Source organism: Aquarana catesbeiana, linkage group LG09 (assembly GCF_042186555.1).
Source record: "Aquarana catesbeiana isolate 2022-GZ linkage group LG09, ASM4218655v1, whole genome shotgun sequence".
Classification (NCBI taxonomy): Eukaryota; Metazoa; Chordata; class Amphibia; order Anura; family Ranidae; genus Aquarana; species Aquarana catesbeiana.
The window spans coordinates 158123432-158151368 of NC_133332.1; the positions used below are offsets into that span (position 1 = coordinate 158123432).

Sequence of the window (27937 nt, forward strand, 5' to 3'; positions counted from 1 at the left end):
ATCAGGGACCTGTCACGGAGGGAAACGGAATGGATTTTTCTTTTTAAAAGTTTGACCCCTAGAGGACTGAACATTGAACTAGATTTGAATTGTTTTATCAATGATTTTTAATTTGATGAGCGATCAAATATGAGTAACAGGGTAATGGTGGAGATGGAGGGTTTGAGACATCCACCTGATATATTATATAGTATATGTTGTAGCTCCGACCCACATAGTAGACATTTTAGAAGATTTTAGTAAAGCACTATCACTTTATTTTGGGGTACCATGCACTCCACTTGAGAAGATACAGTTAATATACTGAAGTGGAGTTGAATCCCTATGAAGTGTATTTAGATGCGTTTAGCGCTTTGCACCATCTGAGCATTGGTGTAAATTGGTGAGTAAACATGCCATCATAAAGATTAGAGAGATGGTAATTCTAGTTCCAAATAGATGGGGAGATAGTGATAAGACTACAGCTGGCACCTACCAGTGGTTGTTCTAGTTTAACCGTAGCATACTATACACCCCAGGATATACAATTTGTCACACAGGAGGTGTAGGGCAGATGGAACTCTCTGCATGTGTCCGGGTAGGAATGGTCAGCTTTGGACACATGGGCCGATGACCATCTTTATATGGAACTTAAAGTATTTTTAAAAATAATTTTTAAAGATATTTTTTATTATAAAATTTTTTTATTATAATAATTTTTTATTATTATTTTTAGTAGATAGGATAATACATTCCAACCATTCATAAAAGTTTCTTTTGGAGATATTTTTAAACTCATTTCTTTGGGGATAATTTTAAACTGATTTTAATAATATAGTTTTAATTTATTAAACAATTTATTAAACATTGAAATATATGGCAATCTGTTAGAATATTTTATAAATGACTATTATTAATTTTCTAATCATAGTGAAGCAACACTCCCAAAGTAAGAAGCTTATAGGCTTCAGCATTCAGGGTCCAGAGAACTTATGCAGAGTGAATAATAGAGGACGCTGTTATTAGTTGCTAGATGGCCGTTACATATAAATTGTATGAGGTGTTATCTAGTCTGATAAGTAAAAGTAACTCAAATCGCACTTTGCATGTCTACTGAGCAACGAATCCTAGTAACAGGGGTGTATTGCGCTCACGGGGACACGAGTAATGCGCAGGCGCGACGTACGGACATTGCACATTCGTGGTGAGCGATCTCCGCTCTCTAACTGAGAGGAGGATATATAAGAGATGACTGACATCCCGGGTGGCCTATCCCATGAATAAGTCACAGGCGTGACGAAACATGTCAGGGCATGGCCGAGTGATGGTGGACACCAGGAACGGGTGACGCGGAGTGAGACGAACGTCACGGTCGAGCCTATCAGGAGAGGGGACCTGTCTAAGTGGTGGGGCGAACGAGGAGTGGGTGAGATAAGCGAGCAGACGCCTGCATACCTCGGGTCCGCCGTGACCGCAACCCCTAGAGAGTGTTATACAAGTTGCTGTGCTGTACAGTTGAATGCAGTTTGCTGTGGAAGTTTCACATTGCATTGTTTGATTTTTAAAAGTGTGAGTTTAACCATTGAAGATTTGGCTTGTGTGTTGTTCAATAAACTGGTTGTACGAATTACACTATTGGAGCTTTTCTTTTATTCACATGTGGAACAAATTGCACATATATGTTTGGATGGCTGGCTTATCAACATAATCCTTTTTGTTTGGAAACATTAAGCACTATAGCCTTACACGCAAGTAGGGCAATTGGAGCTGGTGAGTGAGTTTTTCATTGGGAGTGGATCCACTCAACACCTGGGTGTGGTGGAAGTTGGAAGAAAGACATCATCACTTTTTTGAAGGACTTTATCACTAATATTTAATGAACTTTTGTTCTGTTAAATGGTTTGTGTTTTGGATCAGATTCACATTGGTATAATAATTTTTTGTATGTGGAATTTTATTCATTTTTGTTTATTTAACTCGTTATATGATCTTCACTTATCACCTGGTGTTCACTTTATACATATATGAAGATATATGTGTATGCATATAGTTCACTTTATACTTGCATGAAGGTATAAGTGTATTTATATAATGTGTGTTTAGATTTTATTTACACTTTATTTTGTGCTTAATTAGTCACGGTAAGAGTGTAGCACTTTGTTTGAATTTAGCGCCACTGTTTTATTCGACGTATGGTTTAACACCGTTTTTACACATTATAGAAGAAAACACCATACAGCAAATTTTCATATAAAGTGGCAGCTATAGTTAAGTACCTATATTAACACATATCACATAATATCAATTACTATTGTGTGTATACTCCAAGGCGCAGTGGTGGTAAACAAGGTATAGGTGGGCAGTAATACTTTGGGGACCAATTGAAGGTGTGACAAATATCCTTTACAGTTGCCTTATGTCCACAGCTGTCTTAGAAAAGATTTTTGTCAACAAAGCCTGAAACTTAAAAGATATACTAAAGTAACATAACACTTTATTTATGTATTACACGACAAACTAAAGGAAACTAAATTTTTTTTATTCTTAAATAACCTGCATGGGAGACTGTGTGACGAAGCAAGAAGTTCATTCCTGCACAACCAGAGAAATGTTTTATCACTGCAGCTTAAGGCTGGGTTCACATATGAGCTCACAGCGGTGTCCAGTGCGTCCTTGTTCACCGTTTCAGGTCCGATTTCAGCCCGAACTTTTGGCTGAATTCGACCTGAATAGGATCAAAAGATGCACAGGGCTCCGGTGCTAATCGCACCGGAGCCTCTGCGGAGATATGTGAACCGGCTCCATAGAGAGCCAGTCACAATCTACTCCTATGCGAATTGGAATGTGGGGAAACCCTCATCCAAGTCACACTAGTGTGAACCCAGCCTATGGCCTCGTGCACACTGGATGTTTTGCAGCTGCTCCTAGGGACATCTGGTGTTTTTTTTTTCCTGCTGCTAAACTCCCCTGCATGTTGGCCTATGTGCCCATGCACACATAGGTTTTTAGCAGTGTTTAGTGGCAGGAGCTTTTAGAGGCAGTAAAAAAAAAAAAACACTGCCAGTGCGTCCAGAAGCAGCAGAGTTTTGGCAGAAAAAATGTTTGACGCTTGTAAAACACGTGTTAATGCTAGGCATGTTTAGCACTTGAGCGTTAATTCATTTCAATGGCCAGAATAAATGATTATTCTGGCCAATGAAATGAATTAATGCCCAAATTCCTGATGCCTGTAAAAGTGCTTAAACACTTTTAAAAGAGTTGGACACTTTTACAAGCATCAGGCATTTTTTTCTGCCACGGAGGAAAGGCTTCTAGAAGAGTCTGCAAAATGTCCTGTGTGCTTGAGACCTAAATAGCCCAATTGTCTACTGTTATAGAAAAAAAAACCCATATTGTAATTGTTGTTCTAACTACAATTCCAACTACTGGACACAGTACAAGCAGCTACTCCCCTAAGTCTCCTAATTCTGTCCATATAACATTACCCTCTGTCCCTTCTTTATCTATAGAAGCTCAAAGGGACCATGTGTAACTCCTGATTTACTGTGTATGTCACATAATACAATAAAGAACCTGTGTCTATTTATATCAAACTGAGTGATAATCACTAAAATGTAGTGAACACTGGCAGATAGAAAATGCAATATGTGACTGCAGCCCCCACTGCACTGTAGCTTCTGTATTATCAAAATGGTTTGATCATATCTGTACACAAATATTTATACTGCTAAAGTAATATAGCCCCACAGGTGCCTCCCACATATGCAATAATTTGACACTAGAACAAAAATATAAAGCCTTTTCATAGATAACAATGTCTCAATTTTGCCAAAAGTGATTTTGGTTCATTTAAACCTACCAAGCATGAAGGTATTTCAGTCTCTGCATCCGTGAATGATGGGCAGCATTATTTTAAATGACATATTTTTGTCAGTGTTACTGGCGCCCAGCGACATAGCAGAACCATTTGTATAAATTGTAGCTTACCTGCTGAAGTATTACAAAATATATAGCAACTATACTCATGTCTGAAACCATAAATATAGTTAAAATATGACATTGTTTCTTTGGGAGGGCTCAGAAGTGTCTAAAATACTATTATCAATCAAAACAAATTCACTAAATATATCATTTAAATATAAATAGAAAGGATGAATTCAGGAGACAGTATAAAATATCTAAATACAATGTACAAAGCATGCAAGTAGAGTGCAGCAGGTGGAAATCAACCTAGTAAGATATACAGTATAACACTATACAACACAGCAATCAAGTGTGTACAATAATAAAGTCAGCTTTATTTTGCCAAAAAAAAAAAAAAAAAAGACTCCTTTGTCTGAAAGAATATTTAGAAACTGAATTACATACAGTCCCCAAGGAAGGGCTTTAACATGTCCTACATCTTGTATATATATATATATATATATATTGAGCAAAATTATAAATGCAACAATTTTGTGTTTGCCCCTATTTATCATGAGCAAATCTGTCTAAATCTGTGTTAGTGAGCACTTCTCCTTCTCCTAATTCATCCACCTCACAAGTGTAGCATATCAAGATGCTGATTAGACAGCATGATTAATGCACAGGTGTGCCTTAGGCTAGCCACAAAAAAAGGTCAATCTAAAATGTGCAGTTTTTTCACACAGCATAATGCCACAGATGTCGCAAGTTTTGAGGGAGCTTGCAATTGGCATGCTGACTGCAGGATTGTCCACCAGAGCTGTTGCCCTTGAATTGAATGTTAATTTTTCTACCATAAGCCGTCCCCAAAGGCATTTCAGAGAATTTGGCAGTACATCCAACAAGCCTCACAACCGCAGACCATGTGTAACCACACCAGCCCAGGAACTCCACACCTCCGAACAGCTGCTGCAACAATCGGTTTGCATAACCAAAGAATTTCTGCACAAACTGTTGGAAACCGTCTCTGGGAAGCTCATCTGCATGCTCGTCCTCCTCATCAGGGTCTCGACCTGACTGCAGTTCGTCGTCGTAACCGACTTGAGTGTGCAAATGCTCACATTCGATGGCATCTGGCACTTTGTTGAAGTGTTCTCTTCACTGGTGAATCCCAGTTTTCACTGTACAGGGCAGATGGCAGACAGTGTGTATGGCGACATGTGGGTGAGTGGTTTGCTGATGTCAACATTGTGGATCGAGTGGCCCATGGTGGCAGGGGTAGGCATATGCTATGGAGAACGAACACAGGTGCATTTTATTTATGGCATTTTGAATGCCGAGATGAGATCCTGAGACCCATTGTTGTGTCCATCACCTCATGTTGCAGCATGATAATGCACAGTCCCATGTTGCAAGGATCGGTACACAATTCCTGGAAGCTGAAAACATACCAGTTCTTGCATAGCCAGTATACTCGTCGGACATGTCACCCATTGAGCATGTTTGGGATGCTCTGGATTGGCGTATACGACAGCGTGTTCTAGTTCCTGCCAATATCCAGCAACTTCGCACAGCCATTTAAGAGGAATGGACCAACATTCCACAGGCCACAATCAACAACCTGATCAACTGTATGCGAAGGAGATGTGCTGCACTGCATGAGGCAAATGGTGGTCACACCAAAATACTGACTGGTTTTCGGACCCCCCCGGACCCCCACAATACAGTAAAACTGCACATTTTAGAGTGGCCTTTTATTGTGGCCAGCCTAAGGCACACCTGTGCCATAATCATGCTGTCTAATTAGCATCTTGATATGCCACACCTGTAAGGTAGATGGATTATCTTGGCAAAGGAGAAGTGCTCACTAACACAGATTTAGACAGATTTGTGAACAATATTTGAGAGAAATAGGCCTTTTGTGTACATAGAAAAAGTCGTAGATCTTTAAGTTCAGCTCATGATAAATAGGGGCAAAAACAAAAGTGTTCCATTTATAATTTTGCTCAGTGTATATAGTAAGCACCTGGTTGGCCACAATTTTCAAACCAAAAAATGGGATGGTCTTTGCATTTTCACTTTAAATAAAACGTGTGATTTGGTGACTTGGTAATAGCACGTAATGTAGGTGAGGCCTAAATTGAATGGATAGGGTTTTGTATATACCGCTATATTCTTTAGATTCACAACAAAATACATTTTTAGCCTAGTAACTATAAAAGATTGACTATTAATATCTCACATTTACTATCTTTAGTCAAGCTTTAGACTGAGTTCCAAGCTTATTTTCTTATATATTAACAAGGCTGTTAAGTGCATCTGTGCCCAGACTATGTACACTAAAGTGTTTATTCTGTTGCAATAAAAGGTAATAGGAAAAAAAAAGGATTTTGTGCTTCTGTTGTGAACTTTGAAGATTCATTTCTCCAATATTTGTATAGCTATTTAGGTCAATGAATGCTTTTTGTTAAGTGATTTTACTACTTGTTCAGGATTTGTAAATACTTTAGTGTGCATAGTTGGAGAAAGGGTTATTTTAATTGCACTGCTGCTAAAAGCAACAAGTTTACAGAGGTTGAAACTGAAGCTCAAGGTAAACACATAGCTGAATGAGTCAGATTTGTTATTTATACCCTCCATCCCTATTCCTGTATAGCTCCATACAAAGTTCCATTTAGAGAAAGAAAGTCACAAAGAGAGAAAAGAAAGTTATAAAGAGAGACGGTGCTACAGTACTCTCTTTAGACCATACAGAATTATTTATTTATTTATTTCAGGTACTTATATAGCGCCGTCAATTTACGCAGCGCTTTACATATACATTGTACATTCACATCAGTCCCTACCCTCAAGGAGCTTCCAATCCAAGGTCCCTAACTCACATTCATACATACCAGGGACAATTTAGACAGGATCTAATTAACCTACCAGCATGTCTTTGGAGTGTGGGAGGAAACCGGAGTACCCGGAGGAAACCCACGCAGGCACAGGGAGAACATGCAAACTCCAGGCAGGTAGTGTCGTGGTTGGGATTTGAACCAGCGACCCTTCTTACTGCTAGGCGAAAGTGCTACCCACTGCACCACTGTGCCGTCCAGAATGTTCTTCAAAACTTCAACAGAGGCCCGAGAAACACTACCATTTTTACTACACTTTCTTTGGTCAAGCTCCACCACTGAATTACCCATGGCAGGTTATGGAAAATTCAGTAAGGATAAACTTAACTGCATTGTCCATTTCTTTCTTTTTTTCTTTTTTTTTTTTAGAAATATGAAAATAAAAAGTAGAATAAACTCATGAATCAGACGCAACACAAAATCATATTCACACTGTGACCACATTCGTTGTCACCGCATGTTGGGTTTCCCGGGGTCTCTGCCTCACACAAGTCCGAAATCTGAGTCACAAAAGTTCTGGCAGCAGAAGAACGAAGTCCTGAATAAAGATAGTGCTGCTCCCGGGAAAAGTCCATGTGCACGCAGATGAACACCACATTGTCTTGGTGGGATGGACATCTTGTCCTGCCAGCTGTGCTTAGATAATGACCTCTCCCGTCACAGTGGGAGGGCCCCAGGGGCGGATTAGAAAATCTCTAGCCGGCATATTCATCCTCTTGCTTTGCTGACTCCACAGCCGTTGCCAGGTTCTCCTCCTGTCCCTTTAACCTCTCCCTTATTAACTCTGCGATGGCCCGCTGCGTCCTCTTTTCCAGCTTCTCCAGCTTCTTAGTGACGTCTCTCTTTAGGTCCCAGTCCAGTTTCCTCGGAGCCAAATTAGTCAGATCAAATTTCTCTATAATTGGCTCTGGGTTGACTGCTTCCAGCTGCTCTTTAACTTTTTCCTCCACTGGGATGGGTTTGGCTGGAGCTACTTGCCACTCTTTGAGCGCCTCATCCTGCGGGATGTAGTTCCTCAGCTTCAGCTCCCTGTGTCACTCTTCAACCCTTCTCCTCCTGAAGATCCTCCCCTCCTCTGCTGCAACAATCTCTCCTTCCTCTTCAGCACTTCCTCCTCCAGCCTCCCCACACTGCCCTCCATCTTCCCACAATCCACCGCACTCAGCCTCTGCCAATAAGCGCCAGCGACGCCACCACGCACGAAGGCAGAGCTGCAGTGTCCATTTCAACACAAAACATGATAATAAAGGTCTGGGTGTCCGCCTTGGAACTTTGACTAGACAATGTTGTTGCTGCAGCCTTGAAAGTACATAAACGAGTTCCATTTATAAAGCAGCAGTATGGCCTAATGCCGCGTACAAACAATCGCACATTTCGACAACAAAATCCATGTTTTTTTTCCGACGGATGTTGGCTCAAACTTGTCTTGCATACACACGGTCACACAAATCTTGTTGGAAATTCCGATCACTAAGAACATGGTGACGTACAACACATACGACGAGCTGAGAAAAATGAAGTTCAATAGCCAGTGCGGCTCTTCTGCTTGATTCCGAGCATGTGTGAAACTTTGTGCGTCGGAATTGTGTACACACGATTGGAATTTACGACAACGTATTTTGTTGTCGGAAAATTTGAGATACAGATCTCAGATTTTGTTTGTCAGAAATTCCGACAGAAAATGTCCGATGGAGCATAGACACAAGGTCGGAATGTCCGACGACAAGCTCCCATCGAACATTTCCCATCGGAAAATCCGACCATGTGTACCGCGGCATTACTGTGGTCATAGCTAATAGCAAAGATTCATGATTAAAAAATAAATAAAGATAAATGTGACTGGCCTCCCTTCCAATCAAACATTTTTCTTTCCTGTGTTAAGCAGAGAGAACACTGTGACCTACCCCAAGCTCTACACCACATTCTGTATTTTATGAAACAATTTAATTGAATCAAATGCAGCTTGCAGCGTTGAGTAATGGTGCAGAGTATAACAAAGCAGATAACTATATCCACTCTACACTATAAATAGGACCTTTAAGTATGTGCTTCTACGCCAACAGTATAAAGCCTTGTTTCTATCATTATATCATTTTAAAGGTAACCAAATTACAATAGACAGTGATTGGGTCTCCTTCTGAAAATGCTAGCTGCAAAACTGTCAATGTTGATGCTTTGGCTCCAACACTTTAAGTTACTAGCCCTGAACAAGTAGATGTGAAATTCATTTGCCGATTGCTTGTTCCAGGTCTGTTACTGAGAAAAAAAGAATCTGGATATTGTTCAGGCAAGTAACTGTCATTTTCTACATGACTCTCATGATAGATCTACTTCTACATATGAAAATAACATGTTGGCTAAGTTGTTAGCACTTCTGCCTAGCAGCACTAGGGTCCTAGAATCCCAACCATGGCACTACCTGCTCGAAGATTGCATTCTCCCTGTGTCTGCGTGGGTTTCCTCCGGGTACTCAGATTTCCTCCCAGACTCCAAAGACATGCTGGGAGGTTAATTGACTCCTGTCTAATTTCACCCTAGTATCTGAATGTGAGTTAGGGACCTTAGATTTTAAGCTCCTTGAGGGCAGAGACGGATGTGAATGCAAAATATATATGCCAATGGCCTGAGTAAATTGATGGCGCTGTACCTGTAATAAAAAAATAAAAATAAACACAAAGCATATCTGAACCTTTTTTGTCTAACAAACTGTATTTTTATGAAGTTCTGGCTTTTAAAAGTTTAAAAGGTAGAACCAACTGACATTTTTTTCTCATGCATTGTTGGCACTAACAATTCAATTTGTTCTACAAGCTTGTCACTCTCAGATTTGGCACAACAAGCTAATTAACTCATATGCCAGGTTGTACTGTATTTAAAAGCAGCCAGTACATAAACATTACACTGACGATTGGTAATATATAAACAATTTTCTTTATGCAAGCTGGGTTAAAATAGGAAATGCCATGATAGACAGCCTAAAGTTTTTCCAGAGCTAGCAAATGTACAACAGGTCAACAAAATGGAAGTATGTGGATCAGATCTCATATACGAATACTCAGAGCCTGACTATACACATCAATCTGCTCTCAAACAATCACCTACAATTAATTACTTTCACAGAAACAAAAGCAGATCATAGGACTAGTTACACTTCAGCAGATACACATGTTTATGTACGTATTTCAATAGTGTGTCTCCCTGGTCCTTTTTGTTGTATAGCGACCTTCATATAATAAACTATACAACTCTATAAACATAATAAATGTATCCCACATGTGATAGACAATTCATTTTCTTGTGTTTTTATTTTTACTTTCAATTCTAAACATGATTGGCATTACTAAACATTTCTAAAGGTGCCTTTGTTTTAAATTTTAGGATAAAGGTAAATCTTCTCTTAAATTGGGCATTTATTACATACACTAAGCAATACAGTTCCAGCTTTGAACAGCGCAGATAAACGTCCGTTCCTCTAACCCAAGCATCTCTTCTAGTTTATTGAGATATTGCTGTATGTGATTTGGGTCTCTACATGACTGGGCCTTTTGGCTGGGCACCAATTACATAACATGAGCAACTGTGCTCTACATTTTTGACCACTGGAACCTCTACTGAAATAGGGTTTCCCTCCCTGTTAGCCCGGGCATCTCCTCTGGTTAAAATATGGTAGAATATCTTCTTCTCAATATGCCAAGCAATTACAGCTGAATATCAACCATATACCATGAGGAATTGTGGTCTACATCCTTGCATGTGGTGACCAAGGTTTCCATACTTCATAAAAACAAGCAATCCTCCAGAGTTATAAATGAGTCCATTGAATAATGTAATTTTTGAATAACTGACAACTGGCACTAAGGTTAGATGTAATTTTAAATAACACATACTTTACAACAGCTAGTAAGCCAATGTTTGATTTCCAAGTGGGTTTGTATATTGCAGGTGTTTATACTGATGCGATTCAAACATCTCTGCCACATTGTATAGCAAAGATGATACCTTTTTTTATTTGTATTCTTTATCCCTGTGTCATTTGCCTGCTCATTGGATATTGAATATCTGTTATGACACTTCTGAGACCCACCGCCCTCTCCCACTTTCATTATAGGTTCCCTAAACATTCCTCCTTCAGCTCCCAAAATAACATTTGCAGCATTATCCAATGCAATAAAGAGAAATTAGCTGACAGGGTGTAACCTCCCAACATACAGAAAGATTTTAGACATTTGTATCAGCAAAATGTAACAACAATTATTGTATTTTAAATGAACACAACAGTATAAAATAGTGCTTTTTAATATTTGTCTGAAGTTCCACAATAATTTTAGTTAAGAGCATTTTCTAGAGGATTAAACGTTCTGTAAAAGCAAGCATGGTACACCCTTACCTGGAACCTCCAAATGAAAAAAATTGCCATAAAATCATAGCTTGGAAGTACAATCGCTTAATGCTATCAGGATGACAGAAATACAGACTGGTTATTAGATTAAACGGGTGTATAACCTGCAATGTGTTGTGTACACAAATCTAATTTAAAAATGACAATTTAAGCACTTGATGAACATCACTGACACAAGGGAAAGTAATTGCTCCTTCAGAATAGAGATTTATAGAACTGTCACGCATATAGAAAAGCTCCAAATTAAGGCGCTTGAGGAGTTCAGAGTGTGTGACAAAATTCAATCCAAGATTTGTCAGCTGGTTAAATAATCCTATCTGAATCAAGGCTCTGTAGGGGATCGTGCTTAAACCATTTTCACACAGTGGAAAATGACTACAAATGTAAAGCAGCACTTTCAATACTGCAAAACAAATAGCAAAGCTAACGCTGAGTTAGAGAATGTAAATTAATTTGCCATAAATAAAAGCAGGTAATATAGGTCTAATATAAAAATAAAAAAATAAGATTTTTATAAATCAGTAAAATGAGTTTTCTCCCCTCTTAAGGCATTTTGATTAAAAAAAAAAAAAAACTATAGAGGGTTTATTTTGTAGCTTGACTCAACAGCAAGCATGTCTGGATCTACAATTATTGTAAATTTACTACTGCTTAATTGCAGGCAGTTTACCTTTTAAATGTTCCATTTGCAGTGCATTAGTTAGCCACCCAAAAACCAATGAGTACTGGAGGCTTCAATGTCTACTGTGCCGTGCGTTTCTGTGCAGTTACATGCAGGACCAAGCAGAGTGGCGTGAGATCATGGAAACATGTTGCATATCTCGCACTTCTCTGGAACGCAGGGTAGCACTGCGTTCTGGTCTAAACATGACACAGGGAAAATTATTGTTTTCTGCATGTCAATGCAGTTACTTGTATTTTTTAATGCAGAATAACTCGGGTAACCACACCTAGTGATAATGGGCTCTTGAGCAATATAGCTTAGTCATCTGACTGTCCCCAGCCCATGAGTAGGCAGTGAAGTGGCAGCGGAATACTGATGAGACATCACTCTGCTCTCCAGTCAGCAAATTCTTTGTCAGCATACAGTGGGTATAGAAAATAATTACCCCCTTTAAAATAATCACATTTTGTTGCTTTGCAGCTTGAATAGAAGACATAGACAGTTTTTGTTTTATCTAGCTGTATTTACTCAGTGCAACTTATAACATCCAAGTGAAAGATATAACACCAACATATTAGAAAAAAACAGAATCACAGAGTTGGAAAAGGGATCACCTCCCTCCTAAAAATGACTTGTAATCTCAATCAGGTGTAGCTAATCACTTTCTCAATGGCACACAAAGCCATTTGACATTCAACTGTGTTCATTTTAATTAGATCAGCAGGAAAAGAGCTTTCCTGGAGCTTTTTAGTTTCTGGGAGTGCAACTGAGGCAAACTATCAACTATGGGTGGCAAGGCACTGTCAAAAGGTCTCCGGTATAAAGCTGTGGACAGGCACATGTGAGGAGATGGATACAAAAACATTTCAAAGCCTTTCTCAATGTCTAGAAGCACAGTGAAGTCTAAAATTTGGAAGTGGAAGGTGCTTGGTACAACACAGACTCTTCCTGGATAGGGATGTGCTTCGAGTTCGAGTTGAACTCATGTTCGAGTCGAACATCGGCTGTTCGCCAGTTCGCCGAACAGCGAACAATTTGGGGTGTTTGCGGCAAATTCGAAAGCCGTGGAACACCCTTTAAAAGTCTATGGGAGAAATCAAAAGTGCTCATTTTAAAGGCTTATATGCATGGTATTGTCATAAAAAGTGTTTGGGGACCTGGACCCTGCCCCAGGGGACATATATCAATGCAAAAAGAAGTTTTAAAAATGGCCATTTTTTCGGGAGCAGTGATTTTAATAATGCTTAAAGTGGAACAATAAAAGTGCAATATTCCTTTAAATTTTGTATCTGGGGGGTGTCTATAGTATGCCTGTAACGGGGCGCATGTTTCCCATGTTTAGAACAGTCTGACAGCAAAATTACATTTCAAAGGAAAAGTCATTTAACCACTTCCCGCCCGCCCTATAGCGGATTGACGTCCGGGAAGTGGTTCTGTTATCCTGACTGGACGTCATATGACGTCCAGCAGGATAACATGCCGCAGCGCGCCCCCGGGGGGCGCGCATCGCGGCGATCGGTGGAGCGGTGTGTCAGTCTGACACACCGCTACACTGATCTTGGTAAAAAGCCTCCGGCGGAGGCTCTTTACCACGTGATCAGCTGTGTCCAATCACGGCTGATCACGCTGTCAATAGGAAGAGCCGTTGATCGGCTCTTCCTCACTCGCGTCTGACAGACGCAAGTAGAGGAGAGCCGATCGGCGGCTCTCCTGGCAGGGGGGGTCTGCGCTGATTGTTTATCAGCGCAGCCCCCCCGTAGATCACCACACTGGACCACCAGGGATCGCCACTAGGACCACCAGGGAAGGGGCAACATGTGGATGGCCAGGTATGTACCCCATGGCCATCCACATGTGCCCAGTGTGCCAAATCTGTGCCAATCAGTGCCCACAAATGGGCACTGATTGGCACAATTATGTTGCAGTGATGCCCAGCAATGCCACCCTTAGGGGCATCACTGCAAACAAGTAATGCCATCAGTGCCACCCATCAGTGTCCATTCATGCCACCTGTCAGTGCCCATCCGTGTCCATCAGTGCCCATCTATCAGTGCCCATCCGTGCCCATCTGTGCCAACTATCAGTGCCACCCATAAGTAACCATCAATGCCACCTACGAGTGCCCATCAATGCCACCTATGAGTGCCCATCAGTGCCGCCTATAAGTGCCCATCCGTGCCACCTATGAGTGCCCATCAGTGCCGCATACCAGTGCCACCTATCAGTGCCCATCAGTGCCACCTATCAGTGCCCATCAGTGCCGCCTATCAGTGCCCATCATCAGTGCCCGTCAGTGCCACCTCATCAGTGCCACCTCATCGGTGCCACCTCATCGGTGCCCATCAGTGCCGCCGTATCAGTGCCCGTCAGTGCAGCCATATCAGTGCCCGTCATTGAAGAAGAAAACGTACTTATTTACAAAAAGTTTTAACAGAAACAAAGAAAAACTTGTTTTTTTTCAAAATTTTCTGTCTTTTTTTATTTGTTGCGCAAAAAATAAAAACCGCAAAGGTGATCAAATACCGCCAAAAGAAAGCTCTATTTGTGGGAACAAAATGATAAAAAATATGTTTGGGTACAGTGTAGCATGACCGCGCAATTGTCATTCAAATTGCGACAGAGCTGAAAGCTGAAAATTGGGCTGGGGGGGGAAGGTGTCTAAGTGCCTGGTATTGAAGTGGTTAAAACTACTCATGGCTATAATGAATTGTCGGTCCGACAATACACATAAAAGTTTATTGATAAAAACAGCATGGGATTTCCCCACAGGGGAACCCCGAACCAAAATTAAAAAAAAAAAAAAATGAGGGGGACCCTCACGCCGTTTTTTTTTTAATTTTGGCGTGGGGTTCCCCTTAATATCCATACCAGATCTGAAGGGCCTGGTATGGAATTTAGGGGGACCCCCACGCCATTTATTTTTTAATTTTGGTTCGGGGTTCCCCTGTGGGGAAATCCCATGCAGTTTTTATCAATGAACTTTTATGTGTATCGTCGGACCGACAATTCATTAATAGCCGCGAGTAGTTTTAAATGACTTTTTTTCCTTTGAAATGTCATTTTGCTGTCAGACTGTTCTAAACACAGGAAACATGCGCCCCTTTACAGGCATACTATAGACACCCCCCAGGTATGAAATTTAGAGGAATATTACACTTTTATTGTTTCACTTTAAGCATTATTAAAATCACTGCTCCCGAAAAAACAGCAGTTTTTAAAAATTCTTTTTGCATTGATACATGTCCCCTGGGGCAGGACCCAGGTCCCCAAACACTTTTCATGACAATAACTTGCATATAAGCCTTTAAAATGAGCACTTTTGATTATTCATGTTTGTGTCCCTTAGATTTTAACGGTGTTCGCGTGTTCGAACAAATTTTTTGTTTGCAAGTTCTGCTGCAAACCGAACCGAGGGGTGTTCGGCTCATTCTTTTTCCTGGATCAGGATTTTTCTCCAAAATGGATGAAAGAGCCAGGAGGAATCTAATTGAAGAATAGGCAGTTCAACATTTGTGGAAATATTATTTAAATGAATACATACTACAGGCAAATATACTGTGTACTGCAAGTGCAGTTGCTCCGGAGCTTAGTAAATGAGGTAAAGCTTCACTTTGTAAAGAATCCCCAATCACATGCATGGCAAATAGAAAAAAAAACAGAATTTTTGCTTGCACATGATTGGGTGATAGAAATCAGCACAACTTCCCCTCCTTTACCAAGATCTTGTGCAAGTGCACAGTATATTTGCCTCTAGTAAATAAACCCCAACATATTTTTAGGGCGTCTGTGCTCACCTTATATCTTTACTCATTACAAAAAAAAGTCTGTACTCCACTAGGATGCATGGAGGGACCAGAACCCAACAATGAGGGCCAGGGACCAACAAATGCGTGGCTTATTGGAAAGTTGCTTGAAAAGTACATCAGGGCCAACTAAATTGGTGACATTATACGATTCAGTTTTTATTAAACAATTCCTAGAATTAATTTATACTGGAACAGGCCTTAAAATTATAACCTGCAATTTATGTATTTTAGCCATTAAAAAAATACAGACCATTTACAGATAAACACTTTACCACTGTACATAATTCTCTGCAAGATACTGAGAAAGAAATTACTGTCCATACTAAATAACCTGTTATAGCGATGTCAAACATTTCTCCGCCTAAGAGGAAGCACAGCAATAATCTGATGTGTGTAAACAGCAATCCCACAGAAATGTCATTATGCATGCACACTATAATGCATTTATAGACTTGTTCTTAGTGTTACTCATTTTTCTAAATGGTGTTATTTCTGTAATCTTATTTGTATAGTAAATGATTTATGGTCATTGTAAGCTCTTTTGAGCAGGGACCTTATAAATGCCTGGCGGAATGCCTTTTTTAGCATTGTTATTTGATTTTATTTGGAAAGGAAAATCTAAGTCCATCAGTTACCAGAACACTGAAACTGGATGACATTTACATATGCATGCTATTGCTGTACGGTATTGGACTGTGGTTGAGAAGCAGCCCTGGCATATAAAACACTCAGCTCCACCTATGTCTAAGTGGCCAATGTTTATAAAGCCTAGTGATGCATGAATTTTTAAGCACAGCACTATTTCTAACAACAGAACAGTAATGCGGTCAAACAGAATAATGTGTATGTGTTTCAGTAAAATATAGCATATGTACACCCAAAACTTGTATAGCCCAACTATTTTTCATTGCTGCCCATGTCAGTAATGGGTAGATTCTCTCTATATACCCTGGTTTCCATTATCCCAGCTTCAGAAAGTGATTTCAAATCCAACATTTTACACTTGTCACGAGGACAGGAGGTGAAAGGGAATGTTCTAATGGGGACACTTTTCTAAATGTGGAATTGCACTTACATTGTAGATACTTCCCCTAACTTCCTGTTTCACCTGCAGGAAAAAATGTTAACTCCTATGTCCATCCAGCTTTTTATAGTGGCTTGCAATGGAGGGGTTCTTTGTGGATTTTTTCTCCATTCCTCTTCTGTTGTTTTTTCCACCCCCCTTTTCCCTTCTACCCCTGTTTATTCTCACCGTGACTTTCAGATCAGGTTTTTTTTTATCTTTGTAGTCTTTTTCTCACTAATAGATACTATTGGAGCCCTCGGTATGCTCCCCGGTGGTGGTTTGCATTTATACTGGTGTTCTCACCCCACATCTACTGCACCATCTTGTCTACACTTTGGGATGTTACTGGTTATGGCATCAATCAGGAAAATGAACTATTGCTATCATAGGTATTTAGTATATGTATATGATTTGTACTAGTTTTCATTTTGTATTTTCATCAATTTAGGGCTGGGGAAATTAACGATTAATTCCTCGATTAATTGTTAATTTTTTTGATCGATCAAAATTCTTATACTCACCTCTCCGCCGGCTTCCAGGTCTTCAGGGAGTTCCGGCGGAGAGCCGGTAACGTCACAGAGATCGACGTCTCCAGACTCCTCCCCCCTTCCCCAAGTGCCTCCGTCTGCTAACGAAGGGAAGGGGGGAGGAGTCCGGTGACATCGATGTTCGTGAAATCATAAATTGAGGAAGACAGATCCTAACGATTTGATTGATCTCACTGGTCAAAGTATTTAGATAAACATCTATGTAAATCCTGGACTTGGCTACGAAAATCAACATATCTGAAGGCTTTCCTGGCTGTAAGTCAGTTTGACGATGAACTGACATTGATTGGTTATCCAGCAATCAAGAAACATTTATGATGAGGGCACTTTTTTTTCCAAAGAGCTGACACTTTGCTGTCTCAGCAGGTGATGGATGTCTCTGGCTTTCCATCGGTCCCCCTGATGTACAATGGTGCTATTTAAATAGACTGCAGGGTGACGCCTTAGCCCCGCCCCACTGAGGAAGTTCTGAGGAAGTTCTGATTGAACGTAATGCGTACGGGGGAGGAGCTACGCATGACATCAGCTAAAAGTAGCTGGATCTGTATGTGCGTTATAATTAATCATAATTAGTCAATTAATCGATTAAAAGAAAAACGATTAATCGAACACGAAAATTTTAATCAGTAACAGCCCTATCATAAATATAGAATATTTGTTCAACCTCCCGAGGAAGCGTCTCGCCGTGAAACATGTCGGGCTTCTAAAAGCTACGACAATACGCCAATCTTTTATGGACACCTACAGCCCTCTAACCCATGGCTGATATGTGAACACTGTCCCTGGATCAGTATGGGTCTGTTGAACCAATAGCAGCTTATGTTGAGCATTTTGACCTATGTGTTTTTAGCCATCCTGTTATATTTTCATTTTGGTATGTTGTGGTGCCTAAAAAGTCCATGATTGTTGCACTCTGCCTAGTTTGGGATTAGAGAGGACGTGGCACTTTCATACGTGTACATGCATCCACAGTACCATCCTGTGATGATGCAACATATTTATTTGAAAAAGTGAGGTTAAATTGATTGTAAAGTCTCCTTTTTTTTCTATAAATATAACAAACATACTGTATCATACTTACCTGCTCTGTACAGTGGATTTGCACAGAGCAGCCCAGATCCTCCTCTTTTCGGGTTCTGGCTCCTCCCTCCTATTGAGTGCCCCCACAGCAAGCAGCTTGCTATGGGGGCACCCAAGCTGAGCTGCAGCTTTGTGTGACCATTCAGACACAGAGCTGCGGTTCGACCCTGCCCCTTCTCTCTCTTGATTGGCTAACTGACTGATTGACAGCAGCGGGAGCCAGTGATTCTGCTGCTGTGTCTCTGCCAATCAGGAGGGAGAGTCCCGGACGGCCGAGATACTTGTGGACATTGCTGGACAGAGATGGGGCTCAGGTAAGTATTCAGGGGTTTGCTACACACAGAAAGCTTTTTAGAATGCATAGAATGCATTAAGATAAAACCTTCTGACTTTATAACTCTTTGAAACATACCTAATAGGGCACAAAAAAAAACAAAACAAAAAAAAACAAAAAAAAACAAAAAAAAAACCTGACATGGGTTTTAAACCTTCCCTACTGTGTCCAAAATAAAAAAAAATGATTATACATATGTGTTAAAAAAAATCTGCATGAATAAATTCTTGACATGTCACAATACACTGCAACAATATTTTTTTCCAAAAAAAAGTATATCTTCAATACAAATCAGTCCTATAGTTAATGCGAAGTGACTCTGTAAAAGGGTAGAAAGGTTTTGTCCAGCTTGCTCTTTGTGCTCATACAGGAGAGATGACCAAACATAATAATGACCTAAGATTTACTATTCCAGAGTAAGTAATGAGGACCGTCTGGCATGCCTGAGTTTGAGACCCCCTATATACATTTTTCAATGTGGCCTTACTTTATTCACAATTACTGCTTTTAAATATTTGCCCATATTTGCCCATATTTGATTTTACACCACTTGGTTCTATTACATGTTCCAGTCACACTCTGCAAATGTTGGGTCTATTTTTAAAGCAGAGAATGAAACATTTACAAAACATTCCCAACAGGTAAATCAATCACTGTCATTCAAAACACATTACCATGAAGATTCACCTGCAGTGAATGGCTGGTGAATGTCATATTCACTTCTTTATAAATAGACTATATTACCAAAAGTATTGTGACATCTGCCTTTGCACGCACATGAACTTTAACCCTTTCAATGCCAGGTTCGTAGGATAGCGGGGGGTCTAACTCACAATTTGGAGGCTGAAGGCACCGGGATTGTGTGTGAAACTGACAGGCAGATCCCTGCCTGTCAGGTGAAGGCATTCGGGTGGCAGCACTGCCGTCCGATTGCTCACACCCACACACCCCTGGTGCCGGTGTCCCCCCAAAATGCCCCTCCATGCTTTCCGGGCTCCGCTTGCCCATCTGCAGGCCCAGGAGTGAGATGGCAGGTGCCGGCGGCTGGAGGGGAAGGAGAAGAGTGGACACACATCCGCTCTGCTCCCCTTCCTGTTGTGACCCAGAAAGCGACGTCTCCGATGTCACTTTCAGGTCAAGCTCTCGGTGTCCCCGGCTAGTTTAGCCAGGAAAAGATGTTTTGCAATGCAATCTGCATTACAAAACATTCAGTGGAGCCCAAGGGAGACCTGCATGTCTCATTAGAGAGAACCTTTTACCTAAAAAACATCACATAGGGGACTTTGTGTTCCTTATGTAAGGAAAAAAAAAGTCAAGTAAAAAAAATATTTTTTTTTCCAAAAAATACAGTGACACCCAAGCACATAACGCCCCCCAAATTTTTTTTTGAGGCCCCCCCACATATACGAACCTAAACGCATGCATCAGGGACGCCTACATGTGAAAATGTCGACTGAAATACACATGTTACATATTGCCACGCACGATAGAGGGAGAGCAATAATTCTAACACCAGACCTCCTCCGTTACACTAAACTGATACCTATAGGGGGCTTTTGAAGTGTCGCCTTTAGAAAATATATGGCACTGAAGTTTGTCACCATTTCACGGGCGCACACAAATTTAAGGTTAGACATGCTGAGTATCTATTTACTTGGTGCAACCTTGTCTTTTATATTTTAATAAAAAAAACCTACCTGGGTAGTTTATTGCGTTTGTTTGCCCTAAAATTCACTTTAGTGTGTTTTTAACATACATTTTGCATTCCTTAGAACCGTGCGGTTATAACATGTGACATAAAAAATTGTAACTACCACTATTTTACTCTCTAGAGTGCTTTCAGAAAATATATAATGTTTGGGGGTTTTGTGTAATCTTCAGGTCAAAAATCATTTTTTAAATGTGTGCAAAAAATGCAAAAATTGTCTCTGGCAGCGAAAAGGTTAATGGCTTCCCAGTCTTAGTCCGTGGGGTTCAATAATGAGTTGCCCCACCCTTTGCAGCTATAACAGCTTCAATTCCTCTGGGAAGGCTGACCACAATGTTTAGGAGTGTCTATAGGAATGTTTGACCATTCTTCCAGAAGCGCATTTGTGAGGTCAGGCACTGATGTGAATAAAAAGGCCTGACTCGCAGTCTGCACTCTAATTCATCCCAATGGTGTTCTATCAGATTAAAGTCAGGACTCTGTGCCGGCCAGTCAAGTTCCTCCACCCCAAACTTGCTCATCCATGTCTTCATGGACCTTGCTTTGTGTACATGTCCAAATCATTTGGTGGAGGGGGGATTATGGTGTGGGGTTGTTTTTCAGGGGTTGGGCTTGACCCCTTAGTTCCAGTGAAGGGAACTATTATAGCGTCAGAATACCAAGACATTTTGCACAATTTCATGCTGCCAACTTTGTGAGAACAGTTTGTGCGCTGGTGCGCAGTCATGTTGGAATAGGAAGGGCCATCTCCAAACAAGGTCCATAAAGACATGGATGAGTGAGTTTGGGGTGGAGGAACTTGACTGGCCTGCACAGAGTCCTGACCTGAACCCGATAGAACACCTTTGGGATGAATTAGAGCGGAGACAGCAGGCCAGGTCTTCTCGTCCACATCATGACCTAACACCATGACCAAATCACGACCTAACAAATGCGCTTCTGGAAGAATGGTCAAACATTCCAATAGACACACTCCTAAACTTTGTGGACAGCCTTCCCAAAAGAGCTGAAGCTGTTATAGCTGCAAAGGGTGGGCCAACTTAATATTGAACCCTATGTTCTAAGACTGGGATGCTATTAAAGTTCATGTGCGTGTAAAGGCAGGTGTCCCAAAACTTTTGGTAATATGTTGTATGTCCCAATTAATGTATAACTTTAATTAGTAAAGGATAAGAGGTACTGGCGTTTCATAGTGTTAAATACTTTTTGCAGTGTTATTGAACTATTGAGGTTACTTGCAACAAACTACATTGCTAGATTAACCGAGATCGCAATTTTTAAATTATTCTTATATTTGTAAGCAAGAATATACTGTATGTATAGACAAAGGGGGTTATCAGTATTTTAAAAAATGTCTCAATTAAAAGTTTGCATTTCTTCGAAAATGTAAATGTTTCCAGTAAAGCTGTGTAACTCTACTCTCTGAAATTCTATTATAGTGTATAAATGTGAGATTTAATGGTGATATTTCTCATAGATCAACTAATGACCTGCAACACTGCAAAACGTATGACAATCTTTTAAAGCCACCTATGCTCCTTTATGGGCAGTTAAAACCATTAGAGAGATTTATTTCTGCTAAAGCCCCTTAAGCAATCTATTTCAGGAGTATGAATTCTGTAAAAATGAATATTTCATTACACGCCCTCTCAGCGGTGGGGCTTTTAATATACTTTCTTTTAAATAAATGTCAGAGGGCGGATGGGGATTTCCTCCATATGATGCAGCCCCATCTGTTCATTCAGCAATTCTGATTTGCTCTTCTAGATTCACTGCTCCCTCACCTCTCACACTCCGGGGAATGACAACTGTTGGCTTGCTACAAAAAAATGCATTGGTACCCTAGAGTTCTGGGCACTCATTGAGCCAATCTTATGAATGTAGAAAGTATCCGTTTTATGATTCGTGTATCACATGTACATATTTTGGGGTCACAGTAAGGGGGTCACAGTTTTCAAGTATAACAGTTTCACCTTTTTTTCAAACAGCTGTTTATTAAAATGTTTCCAGTCATTGTCATCACATTTTGACTACCATAAAAATAATCTAGGGAAGTAATTTTGTGGAAAGATCTCCCACATTATAAATTAACTGATGTCATAATAGATTGAATTAACTGCGACTAAGTGAAACAGAGGCTTTGATGACCATCTCTTATTATTGGAACAATGTGTGAGAGTTGGGAACACATTAAGGTTGATTTACTAAAGGCAAATATACTGTGCACTGCAAGTGCATTTGCTTTAGATCTGAGGGGATGCTCTGCTGATTTCTATCATCCAATCATGTACAAGCAAAAACGCTGTTTTTTATTTTCCTTGCATGTGATTAAGTATTCTTTACAAAGTGAAACTTTACCTCATTTACTAAGCTCTTGAGCAAGTGCACTGTATATTTGCCTTTGATAAATCAACCTCCTTGTGTACTCAAAGCTAGAAGCCTGTATGAGGTCTGTTATTCTATTTAAAGTGATTGGAAAGTTTTTTTTTTTTTTTTTTTAATAACAAACATGTCATACTTACCTGCTCTGTGCAATGGTTTTGCAAACAGCAACTCCAATTCTTCTCTTCTGGGGTCCCCTACCAGCACCCTAGGCTTTTCTTCTCAACGTGCCTCCATAGGAAGCCTCTTCCTATGATATCACACATGCGAGCAATGCTGTATGGGTCTATTAACACACACAGTGCGGCTCAACCCTGCCCCCAGTCCATCATCACTGGATGTGATTGACAGCAGCAGGAGCCAATTGCTCCTCCTCTTTCCCTCCTCACAGAGTCCAATGAGAACAACGCTGGATTCAGATCGGGCTCAGGTAAGTATTTGGGGGGTGGGTGCTGATAATAGAAGATGCTCAGAGTTTTTACCAAAACAATTTGGCATTATATTGTGTTTCATCAATTTGACAATGAAAACACTGTTTTTGGTCTTCCTCCTCTGCAAGACCCACGAGTGCCTCTAAACCAGTTTTGGATTTACATGGATTTCTTTGTGGGTGAGCACCTGAGAATTTACTTCAGGTATAGAGTGCTGTAGCTACCCTTGGATCTATATATCAGGTAGAAAATCTATGGCAAGAACTAAAAATCAGAGTTCATAGAAGAGACCCAAAGAGCCTTCAAGATTTGAAGACGGTTTGTGTGGAAAAATGGGCCAAAATCACACCTGAGCAATGCAGACAACTAGTTTCTCCATAGAGTAGGCATCTTGAAGCTGTCATTACCAACAAAGGATGTTGTACAAAGTATTAAATACATTTCAGTTAGCATGTTTAATACTTTTCCCCGTGTCATTCTATTTTATTACACAAATTAATTTCTGAACTTATTTGTTTTGGTTTCTTTGTATGTATAGATTGCATGGGTTGTTACTGACGTGTGATTAAAATTTAATGTAAATAGCACCTTTAGAAATATATATATCTAGAAAAACGGTGGAAAAAATGCAGACTTTTACATGTATGAGAACGATGTCAGAATTGGCCTAAAGATTACAGAGTAACTCCACTTTTGTTGAGAAAAAACATTTCCCTCTGGGTGATCTATGTACATTGCAAGGATTTTAACAAGTTTTAAAGTTTGTTGCAGATTCCTACCTAATGTTTGTCTGTGTCCATGTGCACAGTAAATCTGTATAGGAGTGGTTTTATAATTATCAATCAGCTGCTGTACCTGCAGGGCACTAATGAGGAAATTGACAACTTCTGCATCCCTTTAGACATGATTTCCCTATGGAAGTATCTTGCAACAAATTACATTTTTGTTGCAGGTGATGCTCAGAATGTAACTTGTATCTTAGTGCAGATTTCTGGGAATATCAGTAAGCCAATCATTCAAGCAGAAAAAGGACATGGACACTTCCAGGTAGACATATTGCGTTTTACAGAATTATAGAACTGCAGATTGTATAGGAAAAATCATAACATTCAATTACCATATTTGAGTCACAATTGTATACACTATTTTTATTTTATTTGCTATTTTTTCCCCCGCAAAGTGGAGTTACCCGTTAACCTTGGGGCAATGGGGGGGGGGGGGGGCTCGTATGAGGCAAGTGAATTAAATTTACATTAAATCTACATCTAATATTAAATCTTAAAAATGTTTTCTAGCCAATGGAAAACTTCTTTTAATCCAACAAAAATACTATCAAAATCTGGAAAAAACAATCTTTTCCATTTATTAAAGGATTATGGATTTAAAGTAAGCTTAATTAAGACATTATTTTGCCATTGTCGGTTGTCGTGTTGATCTTCTAAAACACAGCGAGGCAGACCCCTGATTTATTCCTCTTTGTAACAGAACACCTAACACTACAAAGTATAAATTTCAAACACAAGAAAGGAACTACTTTCATGTTACATGTGCATGATTTCCCATTTAAATGCAGATTGTAACTTTCAGCTAAGTAAAAGATGGAATTTTTCTATTAAAATGCAAATCGGAATGTTAACTTTTAGTTGTAAAGTGTTTCAGAGGGAAAAAGGCACAGATAGCATGCTTTACTGTACCTGCAGGTTATTCTTCTGCTAGGCAATGCTTAACCTATGCGCCATCATCACACTTGTACAGTGTTTTCTTATTATAAGGCACAGCTATAAAAATGATCTTAACTGTTTTTCATTTGTTTACTTCACCATTTCTCAAGGTCATTTTGTTCTTTGTAAATAACCGTGTGGAAAAACTGCCCACTATGCATATTTTTATGCATGCTATGCTTATCTCCTGTATGTCTGTATCTTCTTCTGGAGAGCTCCTCATGGTTTTCATTGTCTATATGAGCAAAGTCAGCCAGGATAAAAAGCATTGGCTAATTTGCATGACAGCTTATGGGCATTTACTATTTCTTTCCATGACTGTAAGTCTTACTGAATGTTACATTTGACAAACCACCAATGAGTTCAGAGACAATTAAATTGGGTGGGTGGCGCTTGCAGAGAAATATTTTACATTTCTATTTTTTCCTTATTTCTAGGCTGCAGTAAAAACATTTATGGCATAAACTGTGGAGCTAATAATTATTTTGGGCAGTGTTCCTACAGTGATTTCTTTGTGAAGCCGGTACCTTTGATTACCCACAATGTGTATATGTACAATATTTTAAGATATCAAATCCCAACATATTAAGTGAGATTTGGTGATGGGTCCATTAGAAACAGAATTTACAATTTAACTTTCATCCAGTTTTGAGAAACCTCTATAGAGTAATCTACAGATTATAGTTTGAATCTGACAGTAGAATAGGATTGTCTCCTTGGTAAAGTGACCCAGTGGTAACTGCAAAAATGCTGAAAGGGCAGCAATGATGGGACATAAGCACCTGGAGGGAATCAGAAACCCAGGGTTCTCTTGTTATGTAGATATGTAGTTGGGAGCTTGGTTTGCCCTCTTCTGAACACTGTTACCTGTTCATGAAAAAAATGTATCATAGTTAGGGCCAATAGGGATATGGGGGAGGCACAAGAGAATCGGCCAAACTTTGGACTAAATGAGCTGATTTCCAAAACAAAAGTCCATTGGTTTTGGCCTCCCAAATAAGTAAACGCCTAAAAGTTGTCTGTGGATGTTAACATTATTTTAAGAAAAACAGAGCAAATCTCCCAGCTAGAGATGCATTGACCAGATTGACTAGATTATGGTTAAACTGAGATCCCCATGGTTTAGGTCAGGGGTCTCCAAGCTATGACCCTCCAGTTGTTCAGGAACTACAACTCCCATCATGCCTAGTCATGTCTGTGAATGTCAGAGTTTTACCATGCCTCATGGGACTTGTAGTTCTGCAACAGCTGGAGGGCCGTAGTTTGAAGATTCCTGGTTTAGGTGTTTGTGAATAAATATGGAACAGATATGTTAAAGTTGATCTCTCTGGAACTTTAGAAGTCTACACAATTACATTCTTGACATCCCACAAATTTAGTAATTTTTTTTTCTAAAAACTTCTGCAATTTAGCCCTAAATATCAGTCATTAGGCTCTAGTCAAGTGACTTTGCCTAGGTCGAGATTACATCAGATTGCTGCAGGAAGGAGGAAGCATTTCCTCAATCTCTTCCACTCAGTGATCAGACTGCAATGTAATTCAGTAGCAAGTCAAAATGCAGCAGCAGAGGGCTGATCTGTGCTAAGCATTTGTAAACACAGCCAAGAACTGCACAGACGCCAGGATTTTCATTATTACATAATCAGTAGTCAGTATCTCAAACCAAAGAAGTAGATGCTGACTCTAGATTACAGCAGTACATAGATAGCCTTGTCCATCTAAAGATAAATGCAGATGAAGGCATTGTCAGGGCAGTACTGCGATCACTATAAGAGGGAATACCTTTTAGGTGTATGTATAGCCAAACACGTTTTATTTGGTTTTGGATAGAGTTGTGAAGGGTTAAAGTCCTTTTCTTTTTCTGTGTTCCATTAGGTAGATTTTCTTTTTCTTCCTCTCATGCACATAGGACAAAAAGTGAGAGGAAACTTCTCTAAAGTAAAGATGTTTCTCTTTGACAATTGCCAAAGGAACAAAAATACCCATTGGAAGATTTTTCTCACTTCCTGTTCTGATGACAGCAGTAACATTTTGGATTTCCCATCACTTTCTGTACCACTAACAATGGCCTCCAGGACAAACAGTGGGAACAAAGATAGCAATAAAAATCAGATTCTAGTCCCTCCCCTCCCTACTCGATACAAAACTGGAAAAGGTTTTGAATATACAGTACATGCAATTGTTACATGTATACAATACTTACAAGGCATGTGGTTAAAATGTAACTGATCTTTTAGTGCAGTTACAGTTATGTTTTGAAAGCCCCCTGCTGCCAGAAACCCTCCATCTCAATCCTAAATTTACTTGTCCTCGACTTAAAACTTAACTGGGCCCACCCATCATGTCTGTAATCTTGCATTATTCCTGTCAGGAAAGGTCTTCTCCGCTGGTATTATCTATCATTTGGCGTGCAGTACTGAGGTCCACCAGCAGGTGTCTCCTGGCAGTTCGGAGCTGCTCTTTCCTGCAAGTATTCTGTCACCTTTGGGCTGCAGTACTGGCGTCCACCAGCGAAGGAATCCTGGCAGTATGGAGCAGGTATTCCCCTCTGCAGACAGGTATCACCTGACCTTAATTAGCAGAGCTGCAGTATAAATACCCGGCAATTGCACACTTATGTTGCCCTGGTATTGTCCTTGAGCCCTGACCTGCATCCTGTTACTCTGATTCCTGATTCCTGAAGACTGATTCCTGATTCCTGGAACCTGTTGATCCTGTTTCCTGTCTGTTACCTGAACCCTGGACCCTGAGCCTTGTACCTGACCCGTCCCTCCTGTGATCCATCCATCCTCTCTTGTCCTGTTTATCTCCCTTCCCAGCTACTGATTCCCTGTTTATGACCCCGGCCTGGCTTGACTACGATTCTGGTACTCCCTCTTGCTACATATGCTGGTTGGTTTAATATCACTGTTTGTTTGGTTGTTCCCTCTGTATTGGTGGTGTGTTCACATATGCATTTCCCTTAATAAACTTACTTTCACCTATTTATGTCTGGTTCACTCTGTCGCAGTCACACAGT

At 40.1% G+C, this 27937-nt stretch overlaps 1 protein-coding gene and 1 pseudogene across 1 annotated transcript in view; both read right to left on the bottom strand.

The window, feature by feature from the left end:
* The window catches only part of IL1RAPL2 (interleukin 1 receptor accessory protein like 2), a 1633909-nt gene that overhangs the window by 652131 nt on the left and 953841 nt on the right, over positions 1–27937 (bottom strand). The window lies entirely within an intron of this gene.
* Positions 7475–7920, bottom strand: LOC141107340 (coiled-coil domain-containing protein 12 pseudogene; annotated as a pseudogene).